Here is a 16,752-nt window from a genome sequence, read left to right on the forward strand (position 1 = left end):
TTTTAGCTTAAAAGTTTGTCATAGAGAATGTATACATAGATCTATGTGTAGTTGTACATCATGAAAAATGATTACCATAACAACTGTAAATATAGCAACAATTTACTTAGTGCTCACAAGAAATCAGGTGTTTACAAAAGATAATAAATATGCAGAAAATTTTCATTGAAGTATAAATCTTAATGCAACTTGCTTGCACTTAAAATTAATAGTCTATAATTTAATCAAATTTGTGATGAATGTTGATGGTGAAAATAAGTCTTCTTACATGACCACAAAATTAATACTGTCACCTGTCTCCAGGCATCAACATTCCAAAGGTCATGGGGCTTGGGTACTGTGGCACAGTTTATTAATCCACCGCCTGCAGAGTCCACATCCCATAAGGGCATCAATGGAAATCCTGGCTGCTCCGTTTCCAATCCAGCTCCCCGCTAATGTGCCTGGGAAAGCAGCAGATGGTCCAAGTTTTTGGGACCTTGCCATCCACATAGGAGACCTGGAAGAAGCTCCTGGCTCCTGAATTCTGCCAGGCCCAGCCTAGGTCGTTGTGGCCATTTAGGCAATGAACCGACAGATGGATAATCTCTCTTTCTATCTCTCCCCTCTCTCTGTAACTGCCTTTCAAATAAATAAATAAATCTTTAAAAACAGCCCCAATGGTCAGGACAAGGTTTTTCTTTGGGATGCTATCCACTTAAAAGGAAAGGTCAAGTCTGGCTTAATTTGGGAACTAGAACTACAGAGATGGAGCCTGTGTTTTATTATTGTCATTGTAGTTTATTTTGTTTATCCCCAGATGCAAAGCGTTATCCCCCTTTATTATGAAACAAAATGTAGATCCTTTTTCTTTAAATGGAGCAGGGTTAGATTATTTCCTCACAGATATTCTGTTGAGTGCTTTATTTCACTTAATTCTAACAATAAGCCTATAATGTTCATAGGGTGCTATTTACTCATCGAATTTACAATTACACTGGAGGTGAAGTTTAATTTGAATTAGTAGAACATTAGGCTTAGTAAATAATTTACTGAGCCCTCTTGAGAATGATCTGAAATGCCAGCACCCACTTGTACCATATGTATGGTCAATATTATTTTCTGTTAGAGACTCATGATGAGATTACAGAGAAATTAGAAACTAATTAAGCATATAGAACCAAAGTTTTCACTCCCTAGTCCATTATATACAGCCTATTACTCCTCCAGGAGCTTCTTAAACTTCACTTTAACAAGCTGAAAACACATTATGAAGATGAATGTATCAACAGTTCTAATACATATTTGCATATGATTAACAATGCAAAAATAAAGCACTCTCAGAACTATACTTGGTAGGATGTAGTACTTTTCCTTCTGAGATATATTTGCTGTGCTTATTAATTGGTGAACGATAACTTTCAATGTATATTACCTTCGCTATTGAAAAATAGTGATGAGAAACATTCTGAATGAAAATAAAAAATAGTGTTCAGGAAGTCAATTTTATATTTTTAAAAGATACAATGTTTTCTTTTAAATGTCTTTAATAATAAATCAGCAAAAAATAACATCAGATAAAATGCCTTTTTGAGCTAGAAACAGATAAAACAGAACTTTACTTTCTTCCCTAAAAGCTACACACTCATTCAATGGCAATAACCTATTTCCAGGTATTTATTCTACATTTCTTTTTTTTTTTTTTTTTTTTTTTTTTGACAGGCAGAGTGGACAGTGAGAGAGAGAGAAAGAGAGAGAGAGAGAGAGAGAAAGGTCTTCCTTTTCCGTTGGTTCACCCCCCAGTGGCCGCTGCGGCCGGCGCACTGCGCTGATCCAAAGCCAGAAGCCAGGTGCCTCTCCTGGTCTCCCATGCAGGTGCAGGGAAACCCAAGCACTTGAGCCACAGCAGAGAGCTGGCCTGGAAGAGGGGCAACCGAGACAGAATCTGGTGCCCCGACCGGGACTAGAACCCGGGGTGCCGGCGCCGCAGGCGGAGGATTAGCCTATTGAGCCGCAGGCCGGCCTAGTCTACAATTCTGATTTAATCTTTCATAATGCATATCCCCCTTTCTCTCCTCACCCCACAACCATACACATGGGCTAATCCTACTGCCCTATTCTCTGATCTCCAAACCATAGTTCTCAATATTCTCAGTACTCTGTTAAGATGTGACACAGCCTTCTTCTCCACCCTACCAGCAATTTTTAATATATTTTAAGATGCAGAAAAGTATTTTATTTTATTGAATTATTTATTTTTTTTGTTTTATTTGAAAAAGAGAAAGATAGACAGAGACATTCCATCCATTGGTTTACTCCCCAAATGCCTGCAAAAACCAAAGCTAGGTCAAGCCAAAGCCAGTAGCCTGGAGCTCAATCCAGATCTCCTGTTTGGGTATCAGGGCCCCAAGCACATCAGCCATCATCTTCTGTCACTCAGAGTGTGCATTAGCAGAAAGCTGAATTGGAAGCAAATAAACTGGGAATTCAGTCAGGCACTTTGATAAAGAGGTAAGCATCACATGCCGCAACCAAACTGCTGTGCCTGAGGCTCACCCTCGATTCCTTATTTTACCATAGCTAAAACTGTTCATGCATTTCCTTGTTTCTGCTCTCTGTCTCTCTCTCTCTATTCTCCTCCCTCAACTGTGAACATATAGGTGGAATTACTGCTATCATCTTAGTAGACTTACATAGCATTAAATACTAGTTAAAGGTGAAGGCAGCAGTAGATCTTTTCTACATATGCATTTGCCCACTTGAAGAGTTAATGATCATCTGATTAAGTCACTGAAGTCAGCAACACTGATAAAAGTCACATAGGCTGAATGATACAGCATCAGTGACAAGGTCTTTCATTATGGTCACTTCTGTTTCTTCCAGGAAATCAATGTTTTTTCATACTAGGTTTTATTTTCATGTCTATAGGTGGTAGTAGCTTAACCATAAAAATGAGAGGGCTAAATGAATTTGAGTGGAAAATGGACACATTCTATATGAAAATATGGCATATTAAAACTAGTAAAGCTAATGGTTTAAGATTCCAACTGACAATGTGAATTTTGATTTTTATACAAAGAGAGACAATGTAAGTAAAGCATATCTACTTTCATTGTAGTTATCTTCACTATTCTGGTTAACATTACTTATGTATTTATAGAGTTTGCCTAAAGTTTTCTGTACCAAATATTTTGCTTGGGAAAGTTTATTTGTTATTGGGCAACTGAACAGCTATATAAACAGAAGCCAGCGAAAATCTTTCTGAAACTTTTCGGAATTCCTGAAGCTTTGAATTTATGAGCTTTCAGATTACAAGAGACTTATATATGTCACTCTTCTTCAGGATTAGTCTCACTTCAACTGACTACTCTCCTCCATTCCTCTAATCCTCTTCCAACTTCTTTTAGAGCCAAAGATAATCATACCTTGTCCCTCAAGATTTTTGACAAAAATCATGTCTTGCTTATTTCAACTGTAATGATATCTATGTATATTGCTAGTACTTGTAATACTATTATGGAGCAATGTAGTACTGTTTTCAAACAAATGATTTGAACATACAATTTTTGAACAAGCCCATATTGCCTATTTGTATCCAATATTATAAATCAAATAAACTGAAAATCTGGAGAAGTTAATCAACATCAGTAATGGGGAATACTCCTGGTTAAAGAGAAGGTAATTTGATATGTTGATCTTTTTTCTTATATAACAATTCATTTATTACCTAATTATGGGCATCTCACTTACCAAGAACAGTTGTCAAAGGAACAAATATAATATTATACTGATGTCACATAATAAATTTTGACATTAGTTCATCTAACTCAAAAATTTCTTTCTACTTTAATTGAAGATACACACTGAGCCTTAACCTGTATTGCAGTTTAAGGAAGGCTCCTTTTTTTTAGAAATTTAAAATAAATGTATTTGTTTTAAATAAATAAATTTTATTTATTTGAAAGTTAATTCTATACTTACATCTTAACTAAAAATTTAAGGTTTAAAATATATTTTCCAAGAAATAGATTATTACTATTCCAAATGTAGTTTTAGAATATGTTTTAAGATTGTTAATTCCACAAGATTTGGAATATAGTACACAGTTATGTTTTCTCTCTCCATAGAGAGAGTTGTTTAAGGACTCATTTTTAGAAATATGCTTAGTGCCTTTTAAATGATATATGATACACAATCAAGAGGTTATTCTTTAGCCCCTAACATTTTTGTTTAGATGTTTTGCATAGTTCATCGTAGCTAAGAATTAACTATGATCAAGAATTCATGATTAATCATAGCCAAGAAGTAGTCAACACATTGTTGATTTAGAGAATTAAATATCCCAAAGGAGAAGAATTTATTTCCCAAATCCAAGATCAAGTAAGTTACCATGCAAATTATTTTTTAAAAATATTTATTTTTTAGATTCAAAAGCAGAGAGAAAGAGAAGGAGAGAGAAAGAGAGAGAAAAAGAAAGGTCTTCCTTCGGCTGGTTCACTCCCCAAATGGCCTCAACAGCTGGAGCTGGGCTTATCCGAAGGCAGGATTCTGGAGCTTCTTCTGGGCCTCCCACCCAGCTGCAGAGGCCCAAGGACTTGGAACATCTTTTACACTTTCCCAGGCCATAACAGGGAGCTGGGTTGGAAATGGAGTAACCAGGATTTGAACCAGACCCATATGAGATGCTGGAACAGCAGATGGCAGCTTTACCCACTATGCCACATTGCTGGCCTCTCCATGGAAAATTATTAACAAAGGCCTCATTCAGGAGGATTTTCAGACACTATACTAGGCTTAGCTGGGTTACTAGTGTTATGTGGTACAAGGACACTGAATATGATTAGATGGTTACTGTTTTGCTGTGAGTGCAGGTTTGCTCTTGCAGCTTGTCACGAGAACAGTGTTCCACTAAGACGTGGATTCAGAGAGGCACTGAGGTTCCAGAGGAAGTCCTAGCAGACCACACGGGTGGAATCTTGGATTTGCCTGTAGTGTTCTATGATCTATCACCAGGTGACTAGAAGATGATGAGACTGGACAGCTTATCTTCTGTTTGAAATTTACTATTTCGACAAAAAACTATACACTAAGTATAGATGTTCTTCCTCCAAATGGATAAATCTACCATTCTCAACATGAAATGGCAAAGTCAAATAGGTTTTAAAATGTTTATTTACTCATTTTCTTTTTATTTATTTGAAGTGTAGAGAGACAGATAAAGGGAGACATAGATAGCTAGAGAGAAATCTCCCACGTTCTAATGCACCACTTAAATGCCTTGAGTAGTAGTTGAAGCTGGAGCACAAGGAAGCCAAGACCCAGGAACTCAACCCAGGTTCCCACATGAGTGGCACAGACACAAGTGCTCATTAGCAGGCAGCTGGGAAGAAAACCGAGACTAGAACCCAGGCACTTCACTAAGGAATTCAGGCATTGCAAACACTGCCTTAACTGCTGCACAGAATATTTACACATAATCCAAAAGTTCTTTAACACGCAGAGAAATATAATGTTACTCAAAATTAAAGTTAAATGATGAATGTTGAAATAACAAGACACATCCTCCAAAATTCTTTGCAATGTAGACATAAATAAAATTATCTCAGAATTCCATTTCACTCTGTACTTCAAAAGTAATTTCCCCATTAAAAAATCTTATAAGTAAATGAATCCATGAATTCCAAACACACTACAATGTTTTGGGAGACAGATTTCACACTTGTCATAGAATGTGTCCCCTTTAGCACTTCTTATTGAAACTAATCAATGTCAAAGTAAAGAACAACTTTTTAAAAAAATTCCTGAAAACCTTTCTTGTAGCACCATTTATATATATGAGCCATTTTTTAACCATCATGAATAATTCATTCACCTACCTTAATTTTAATTATCAACCCAACAAAGTTAAAAATCACACTGTACCTAAAAATATAAACACTATCACACTGAAGTTGAGAATGCATTATTCTTTATACATAATTGCTGTCATGCTGAGGTTGGGTTGCCACCTTTTCCTGTGAAACCACAAAGAAGTTCTGTATGTTATTGCTTCAACATATGCACATGCTAGTTTCTATTACCCTTGTTAAAAACAGATTCTTTCAGCAATCTTCCTTTTTCTAATACTTTTCTTCCTAGAAGATTTATTAGTTTTACTTTATAGAACCATTCAGCACGTATTGCTACAAAACAGATGACTTCTCATCAAATAATTGGGTCAGTCAGTAATTTATAGGGAGGATAGAAACAAAGGTTCTAAAAATCCAAAATTAGAAGCTTTTCTAGGAGACATTGCAATTGTAAGCCCTGCCTTAGTGCATCAGTAATGAAGGAGACCCATAAAAATGTGAGTGAAGTACTGCATCCTTGATATGCCTCTAGCCAGAGTAAGGCTGTTTGAGATAGATAACCGGTTTCATTATTCCAGTTACGTATCTATGGATCAGTGCTACACAACTCTTCAAAATGGTGTGGAACACCTGTCTATGAAAGAGAGAAAACATGATTGTGTACTATATTCCAAATCTTGTGGAATTAACAGTCTTAAAATACATTCCAAAACTACAATTGGAAGAGTAATAATCCATTTCTTAGAAAATATATTTTAAATCTTAAAATTTTAGTTAAGGTGTAAGTATAGAATTAACTTTTATATAAATAGTATCTTTACTGATAGATTTTTCAGAATATTTATAAATTGATAGTTGGCTCTAGCTATATAAGTATCTGTCAGATCTTGAAATGCATAATATTTAAAATAAGTTGGAAAGATCATTTCAACATTGTTCATAATGGGAAATATTTAAAAATCACATCAAAAACATTTTGTAAGAAGCAAGGTGACAGGCAAAAGATTGAACTATATTATTAAGGAAAGCAAATTTCAGAAAAATGTTAGCATGGCACTATTTTTGTTACAATATACATGAGCTCATTTAGTTTTCATAACAACCATATGCAGTAGGTACTATTTTTGTAGCACTTATTAGCAGGTGTGGTCATTAAGGTACAGAGTAGTTAGAAAGCAAAGCAAAACAAAACACAAAAAATCCAAATCCACCCAAAGATCTGGGAATTCAACCCAGAGAATCTTTTATCAGAGGACAGTTTTCCCAATCTAGTCACTCCTTATTTTAGAAGGGAGGTGATTTTACTGAATTAACAAAGAGGAAAAAAAAATACATAAACACACATATATATGTATATATAAAGCACGTGTGTGTCTGTGTTTGTGTGTGTATGTATATATGCATGTCAGAGTCTCTGAGAGGTTCATGGAAATGCATATTATGAAAAGATGATGTAAGTAATTCAATTTTTTGCATGAAAACAAACTTCTTTTAATTTCATTTTCCTTGAAATTTTTGAATTATGCCCATACATGTGCCATAAGTGTGCAAAATATATCTCAATATTCAATTTATAGAAGCTTACTTGAAATATTTCTCAAGTTGATTTATGATAAAATATGTTTCTGTTACTTAATAGTGAATTCAAGTAAAATTCCTCAAACAATTCTGAGTCGTATTTCTGGTGGTGTACTATAACTTCAAATGATAAAATAAATCCTTCTTCTAAAATCACAAAATGATGAGAAATGGCATGAATAAGAAGAAATCTCTGTTCATCAAAATTGACATTATTTTTTTAATTTAAAAATTTTTCTTAAAAAATTAGTAAACACATAAAATTGTGTATATTGTTTGGTGTTGTGTGATATTTCAATACATGTATAATTTTACAATTCCCAATTAGGGTAAACACATTTATTTACTCAAACACTCAACATTTCCTTAGAGTGAAAACATTCAAAATCCTTTCTTCTAGCTTTTTGGAGACATTCAATACATTCTCATTATCTATAGTTCCCTTACTGTAAAATGGAATACCAGAACTTCTTATCCCTTTCTAATTATAACTTAGTACACTTTAATCATATTTTCCTCATTCCTTCTTTCCTCTAAGACTCTTTCCAGACTCTGGTAAATTCTGTGTGATCAGTTTTGCACACCCCAAAAATCAATGAGATCATATGATTCTTTTCTTTCTGTGCTTTGTTTATTTCACTTAATACAAGGTCAGCAGTTACATCCACGTTGTCACATTTAACAAGGTTTCAACCTTTCTTATGGTTGAATAGTATTCCATGGTGTCCACATATTCTTTATTAATTCATCAGTTGATGGACACTTACACTGTTTCCATTTTTTGGCTCTTACAAATTGTTCTGCAATAAATATGAAGAGTGGAGAGTTTCTTCATTTCTTGCCTATTATTTGGATTGCTGGATCACATGGTTACCTTACTTTTAGTTTTTTGAAGAAGCTCCAGTATGTTTTCCACAGTGGACATATTAATTTACATTTCCATTGGCATTGCAGAAAATAAAACTCCACTAACTTCGGGATCAGATTTCTCTGTTCCATTTATAAAAAATCTGGAAACTTTCAGGTGCTGCTTGGTTTGCATCTCTTTTCATTTCTCACATCCAATGAGATGCCAGTAGTTCTAAATGTACAAAGCTATCTACTAATTTACTATTAAATTCCATTGCAAATAAAATATCACCAGTAAGATCAACAGCTGAATTTTGAGTGATGAAGAGCTATGTAAATGGTAAGATTATCTACTTTCCTACTATACATTTTATAGTTGTGTCTTAGAACTAGTCAGTGCATTTTTATCTTGTATCTGTACATTCTTTTTTTACATATTAAAAGGTATCTTAAATACTGAAATTATATATGAATATTTCTATGTAGCATAATCAAATGATGTTTTTATCACTTTTTAAAACACACCAAACAATGTTTAAACAAAACTTTCTTTTTTCCATGTTCACAAGACCATTCCAGGAAATGTGACTTTATTATGTATTATTTTTCTTCCCTTATGGGTTTGTAAGAAAACCATTCCATGTCAAAATAGACTTACTTCAAGCCATGACTGTGCCTGTTATTTGCGGCACATCCAGAGGTGTGCTGGAGGTACTAAATTAAGTCTCTGAGAGCTGAATTTTAAATATTTAAGAATTTCTCAAGCATATTAAACATTTGGTGACTTTAAATAGGAACCAGACTGTAGGATGGAACTCTGTAAAGCCCATAAATAAGAGTCTTATCCCATGTCATAGAATGAGTTTACCAACATGCAACAGATGTGATCACTTCTTAACAATGCTATTAACCTCATTGAAATGAAGGAATTTGTGGGTCGTACACAGATTGTCATCCACGAACTTTATCACTCTCATGCAAGTGGTTGAGAAAAATTATAAAAGATGATTTTGTGAAGGTTCCTGGAAAAGGAAATTAATTTTCACAGGATTCTCATTGCCAAGAGGTCACTTCTTGTGAAGAAATAGGAGACAGTTTTGCTGATTTAAAAATGACTTATCATTTGTCTCCATTTTCCCCCTTGTGTTGTACCTGAGGTCTTATTAATCTGTGCGCATATTCAAGACACTGCATTGTCTGTTTTTTCCTCATGTAACTTCCAAAGTCTTTTTTAAATTTTATTAGGCACAGTGGAGCCAGAACAAGGTACCTTGCTTCTCAGTTAAAGTTAACAGAGGCCATGAGTGCTCTCATCCAAGATCTAGGGAGCAGATGGGCCAGTAAAGCAGGACCATGGTGACCAACCGTAAAAAAGTTCCTCCTGGGGTGTCTTAACAACAGTGGAAGCATTAGAGGCATTTCCTCTACAGCCATCTGGCTTTGATTTTTTTAAGTTATTTTTTCTGTCAACAGACACAGCCACAAAGTTAAGGAAGCAATAATTCTTCTTTAGGTACTGTAACTGTCGATGCAAAATCACTAATCTTTCTAAAGCCACTTGTAGAATACAAGGGCCTATCTCATAGAAATGCATTCTTTGGGTTAAAAGGCTATGTTATATAAAAGAGGGGTTATGTATGACAATAATTTCATTTAAAATCAGTGTACATGTTCCTTAGGAATTCTTTTAGGTTGAAGCACTATTGGTTTGTATTATTCCAACTGTTGCTGAAGATCCACCTCATCATATCCGCCACACTCAAAAAATGCACCTCAAAATATGAAGCAAAGCAACGGTGCTATCCTCACCCCAAGATTTACTCTGACCACAATGGAAATAGCTTTAGTGATACTCAGGCAAGATGTTGAGTTGTAACTTACTAACAATGATTTGCTCCATTGCTTCAGTTAGAGAAGGCTTCTCATCTACACTCTTGAAGGGAAGCTTTCTGCTAAGAAAGGGGTGGGAGCTGAAACGGTCCAATTGGAAAAGCATTTAGAAGAAAGTGAATTACCAGAGTGGGTAGAGGAGGCGAATGAAGATATATGGGAGTGTTTGCAAGTTTTTGATGAATAACTGGTTTCAAATCATATGTTATGCATGATTCTAAAGACAGAGGATTGATGGTCCAACATCAAGCTTGGTGCCAGAGAAAAACAAAAAGAGATGCCAGCCGCAGGGGTCTATCCTAAGATATAGAGTTTCAGAAAGAGGACTGGATTCTAGAAATAGTAAATCAAGATGTTGAGAGTGAACTGTGGCCAATAAGACAATCTAGATGTCACTGAAGAAATAAAGCCATAAGTGGAAAAATGAATCATATTTAAGAAGCTGCAGGAACATGGTCAGGTTACACCACAGGGGGCAAGTTGAGTCTGGTTGGGTCAGTTGAAGTCAGAAGTTGCAAAAAAATTTGTAGAATACAGGGAGCCTTTCTATTGTGAGCCACCTACATAGATCAAGTGCAGGTTTCCTGGTTTCATGGAGTGCTACAAGAGTAGAGTTGATCTTGATGACATGATCTTGGTTATCTTAGCATTTTGTGGCTCCAAGGTACTTCCTTTCTGCTTTCTTTTTTTAAGATTTATTTATTTATTTGAAAGGCAGGGTTACAGAGAGAGGGGGCTGGTTTCCATCTGCTGATTCACTCCCCAAATGGCCATAATGGCCAAAGGTGGGCTGATCCAAAGCCAGAAAACCAGGAGCTTCCTCCAGGTCTCCCATGTGGGTGCAGGGGCCCAAGGACTTGGGCCATTTTCTATTGTTTTCCCAGGCCATAGCAGAGAGTTGGATCGGAAATGGAGCAACCAGGTGCCACAGGTAGTGGCTTAACCCACTTAGCCACAGCGCCAGCCCCCCTTTCTGCTTTCTAAATAGTAATCCAATGTACCATGTTTTGTGGTTACTCTGAAGTAATGCACTGGCTTAAAAGTGTCCTAATTGGATCAAAATGTCAGGCGGTCAAGGGAAAATTGTGATAAATTCACTCTAGTGTAGTTTTTTTTTTTTTAATTTGAAATTTACACTTTGAAATAAAATCATATCCAGCACCATAACTGAATGGGGGTAGGTCTACCTGAGAACTAGGTGGTAATTAACCTATTAAACCACTCTGCTTTGAAATTTTAAGGATCTTAATTAAAACAATGACAGTAAAGTCTACCAATAGAATGAGCTAACACTTTGAGATGAAGCAGATACCGTAACTCCCTGAAAATGTTGAGTTGCAGAAACTGATACCATGTTACTAGTTTTCTCTGAGGAAATGACAGGGAGAAAGACAGGGGCATCATGAAAAATAAAGCTACTTAATTGAATTAAAGAGTGGATGTCTTAACATTGACTTAAGGAATTATGACATTATCATGAATTTCACAAAAATAAATAGGTAGCTTTGTTTTTAAAAGTAACTTGTTCTACTTTTTAATTACCACAGTCCCTACCTACAGACATTTTGTTACTTAATGGAAAAGAACACAAGGGTTACCCATTGATTTAGTGACAAAATAGCAAAAAAGAATTAACAAACCAGTATTCCTATATACACACATATTGTGATTTAGAGTATTACTTCTGTGTAATGATTATATAAAGTATTTCAATCTTGTTCTTCCCTTTGGGAAAAAAAACAGATGGAAGAAGAAAAAAGAAAATAAATAAAGTCATTTTCAAATGAAAACTGAACAGTATCATTGGGAAATCTATAAGGCCTAAGCTTAAATGGACATAACTGAGATGCTAAGGAACATATTTTGATGCTGCATTTGCATAGTACTCATATTGGTTTTATATAGTGGAAATTCCATGCAATGGATGCAGAACACTAAGTAACCACTGCTTGCCCCTTCACTAATCTTCAACCTCAGACCATGATATAAGGCTGCCAGGGGTGATAAAAATTAGACAATGGCTGTGAAGCAGACAATTCAGAGCAAAGGTGTGGTTATGCATACTTGTTGACATCAGGAAGAGTGAAGAGTGCAAAGTTATACTCAAGAAAACAGTATTCCCTGAGCTGTTTAAGGGGCATTGCCTTCCTTGGACCATCCAATGTCAGATGGATTTTTTGATGCCAGTGGGAGTGTGTTAAGAAAATGGACCCGTGCCGGGGCTCAATAGGCTAATCCTCCACCTGTGGCGCTGGTACCCCTGGTTCTAGTCCCGGTCGGGGCGCCGGTCCTGTCCCAGTTGCCCCTCTTCCAGTCCAGCTCTCTGCTGTGGCCCGGGAGTGCAGTGGAGGATGGCCCAAGTCCTTGGGCCCTGCACCCGCATGGGAGACCAGGATAAGCACCTGGCTCCTGCCTTCGGATCAGCGTGGTGCGCTGGCCGCAGTGTAGCTGCCGCAGCTGCCACTGGAGGGTGAACCAACGGCAAAGGAAGACCTTTGTCTCTCTCTCACTGTCCACTCTGCCTGTCCAAAAAAAAAAAAAAAAAAAAAAAAAAAAAAAAAAAAAAAAGAAAAGAAAAGAAAAGAAAAAAAAAAGAAAATGTAAAGACTGTTTGGTTGCCTGATTCATTCAGTTCACACTGTATAGATTGGTTAAAATATTGCACTATACCACATAACATTACAAGTATTATTTACTAATCAAAAGTTGTAAACATTAAACATTCTCAAACCTTCTATGACTGCTGGGTAGTAGAGAATGCTGGATTGATTAAGAGATAGTGCAAAATTGTCATGTTTGCAGGGACTAGCTATTGAATTTTAAGAAAATGAAGAAATATTAGAGAGAAGTAGTTTTGCTTACATCTCTCTCTCTCTCTCTTTTTTAGAGGTTTATTTGAAAGACACAGGGTAAGAGAGAGACAGAGACAGAGACAGAGACAGAGACAGGTCTTCCATCTGCTGGCTCACTCCCCAGGGGACCAGAATGGCTGGAGCTGAGCCAACCCAAAGCCAGGAGCCAAGATACTCTTCCCGATCTCCCTCATGGAAGCCTCTTCCAAGGGTCCCACTTGGGTACAAGAGCCCAAGGACTTGGGCCATATTCCACTGCTTTCCCAGGCACATTAGCAGGGAGCTGGATTGGAAATGGAGCAGCCAGGACTCAAAGCAGTAGCCATATGGAATGCCAGTACTGCAGGCTGAGACTTTAACCCACAGCATCACAATACTGACCCCTTGCTTACATCTCTTAAAATATTTGTGTGCTACGAACAACCAATGCTGATAATCTGTAATATTGTTGAAATGAATAATTTTTAGAAAAATATTGTCTATCAAATTTAACTCCTTCGGAATTGGGAAAATCAAATATAGAATCATTAAAGAGCTTAACATCTAAAACCATTAAATAATTAAAATTATTATCTAAAAATATTGGCAGAAAGTTAAATTTAGCATAAAATACAATAATATCCTATCATAACATACTGGTCTCCACACTAACTGAAGGATAAATTATTTTGGGATTAGCAAACTTTAGAATATCTAATAATGTATTTTACTACATTAAATAAAGAAAAACTCATGTTGCCATCTCAATCAATGCAAGAAAAAATCTTTGATAAAATTCAATAATCTTTGGTATTAAAAATCAAATCAGAAGCTGATGTTTAACTTATGGGTTCAGGTGTTTGTATCCTGAATAAAGTACCTGAGCTTGATTTTCAGCTCTGGCACCTGATTCCAGCTTCCTGCTAGTGTAGACCAGGGAAGGCAACAGTGATAGTTCAAGTAATTGGATTCCTGTCACTCAAGTACACTGTCTGGATTGAGTTCTGGTTCCAGGATTCACCTCTGGTCCAATCCTGATCATTGAGGGCATTTGGGAAATGGAACAATGAATGGGAGCATGCTTTCTCTCTCTCGCTCTCTCTTTTTACTTTATTTTATTTATTTGTTTGAAAGTCAGAGTTACACAGAGAGAGAAGGAGAGGCAGAGAGAGAGAGAGGTCTTCTATCTGTTGGTTCACTCTCCAGTTGGCCACAACAGCTTGAACTATGCTGATCTGAAACCAGGAACAAGGAGCTTCTTCTGGGTCTCTCACATGGGTGCAGGGGCTCAAGCACTTGGGCCATCTTCTACTGCTTTCCCAGACCATGGCAGAGAGCTGGATTGGAAGTGGAGCAACTGGGACTGGAACTGGCATCCACATGGAATGCCAGCACTGCAGGTGGCGGCTTTACCCACTATGCCACAGCACCAACCCCAGAATGCTGTATCTCTATCTCTTAATTTCTCTATCTCCTTCTCAAATAAATATAAATAAATAAACCTTTTAAGGAAAGGAAAAAATATTTTGCAGAGGATATGACAAATATATGGAAATATATGAAAAATGATATTGAAATTATTAGGATGAATAAGAGTTCAGTGAAGTTAAGAAGATTAATAAATGAGTACTAGCTTACACCATCAAAAATAACTGGAAATATACATTTTAAAAAGATGCATTATTTATTTATTTGACATGCAGAGTGACAGAGAGAAGACAGAATCAGAGAGAGAAGAGCATGAGAGAGAATTTCCATCCATTGGTTCATTCTTTCAAATGCCTATCATGGCAGGATCTGGTAAAGGCAGAAACCAGGAAGCTGGAACCCCATCCAAGTCTCCAATATGGATGGCAGGGACTCAAATATTTGGGGAAGTCATTTGCTGCCTTCTGAGGCACATTCACAGGAAAGAGAATTAGAAGTGGAGGAGCCGGGACTCAACTTGGAACACCAAACGGGATGCAGGCATCCCACGTGGTAGCTTAGTCCACTATACCACAGACATCATGCTGGAAAATATAAATTTCAATTGATACTATTCATGAGAACAAATAAAATGACCAGGCCCATAGGAATAAATAGAACAAAAGTACACATAGCTTTCAAGGAAAATCATTAAACATTGATAATATGTATATATATATAAATTAAAATATAGAGATATGTCATATAATGGCTAAGAAATCTTTGTATAATAAAATTTCTTTCTCAACGAACCTATAAATTCATTGCAATAGCTATCTGAATAGCAACAGATATTTCATGAACATTGATAAACATTCCAAATGTGCAATTTGAAAGGGCTAAGGCTAAGGTAGCCAAATTTGAGGGAAGAGGAAAAAGAAAGATGTTATTACAGAGGATGAGGGATAAGAGAAGGCCACTTTGTTCAGTGATAGAAACTTTTATATACTATTTTTAAGTACTGTAGTATTGAAATGAGCTATTTGGGGCCAGTGTTGTGGCACAGTAGTTTAAGCTACAACCTGCGAGATTGACATCCCATATGCGCACTGGTTCAAGTCCCAGAAGTTCTGCATCTAATCCAACTTCCTGCTAATGCTCCTGAGAAAGCAGCAGAAGATAGCTCAAGTGCTTGGACCCTGTACCCATGTGAGAGACCCAGATAGAGTTCCAGGCTCCAGGCTTTGGCCTGATCAAGCTTGGCCATTGAGACCATTGGGTGAGTGCAGCAATGAATGGAAGCTCTCTCTCAGTCTCTCTCTCCCCCTACCTCTGGAATTCTGCCTTTCAAAAAAGCATATCTTTGAAAAAGAAAAAAGAATGAAGTATTGCAAATAGAGCCATAGAACAGAATAGACAACTGAGAAGTAAATACACACATAATGACAGAAATGAGAGCCTAAACAGTAGTGAAATATTGAAATATTAGATAATAACTTAAGGGGAAAATTGAAGGGATAATTTACTTATGAGATTTATTCTTAAGAAAACATAGAAATAAAACTGTACATCACAGTTTACACACAAGTGAATTACAGATGATTTAAAAAGCATGTATAAATTACAAAACTGTGAAATTGCCAAAGGAAACATATAAAAACAATTGCTAAAATCAGAAAAGGGAGTTTTTTTTTTTTAAATAAGGCTTAAAGGATCCTAACAATAAATAAAAATGTTTCTTAAAGCATGCATATTTGAAATTTGCTTGACAAAAGACACCATGAAGAACCCAGCCAGATCACTCACTGACAAGAGATATCTTTAACCTGAAGAGTTAGTATAAAAATATATAAAAGGGGCCAGCATTGTGGTACAACAGGTTAAGCTGCCATTTGCAATCCTGGCATCCCAAATTAGAGTTCTGGCTACTCTGCCTCTGATCCTGCTTCCACCTAATGTCCCTGGGAAGGCAGCAGAAGATGGGTCGAATACTTGGGTCCCTACCACATGGGTGGGAGACCCTGATGAAGTTCTAGGCTTCTGGTTTTGGCCTAGCCCAGACTTGGTAATTGCAGTCATTTAGAAAGTGAACCAGCAGACAAAAGATTTCTCTCTTGCCCCACCCCTGCCTGCTACATTCCCTATCAGCTTCACTCTGACTTTCAAATCAAGCTTTAAAAATCAACAAATGAAATTGATCAATAAGATAAATGCTAAAAACAGACAAGAGCTATAAATTTCCAAAGTGCAAAAAAAAAAAAAAAAACAGACAAGAGCAGAAAGTATGAAAAGGCAATTCACCAAGGAGGAAACTTGAGTGGTCAATAAATACATGAAAAGTAAATTGAAACCATAATGAAATGCCATAC

The sequence above is a fragment of the Oryctolagus cuniculus genome, chromosome 4 (assembly GCF_051225735.1).
Source record: "Oryctolagus cuniculus isolate XC-2025 breed Fujian yellow rabbit chromosome 4, ASM5122573v1, whole genome shotgun sequence".
In the NCBI taxonomy this organism is placed as follows: domain Eukaryota; kingdom Metazoa; phylum Chordata; class Mammalia; order Lagomorpha; family Leporidae; genus Oryctolagus; species Oryctolagus cuniculus.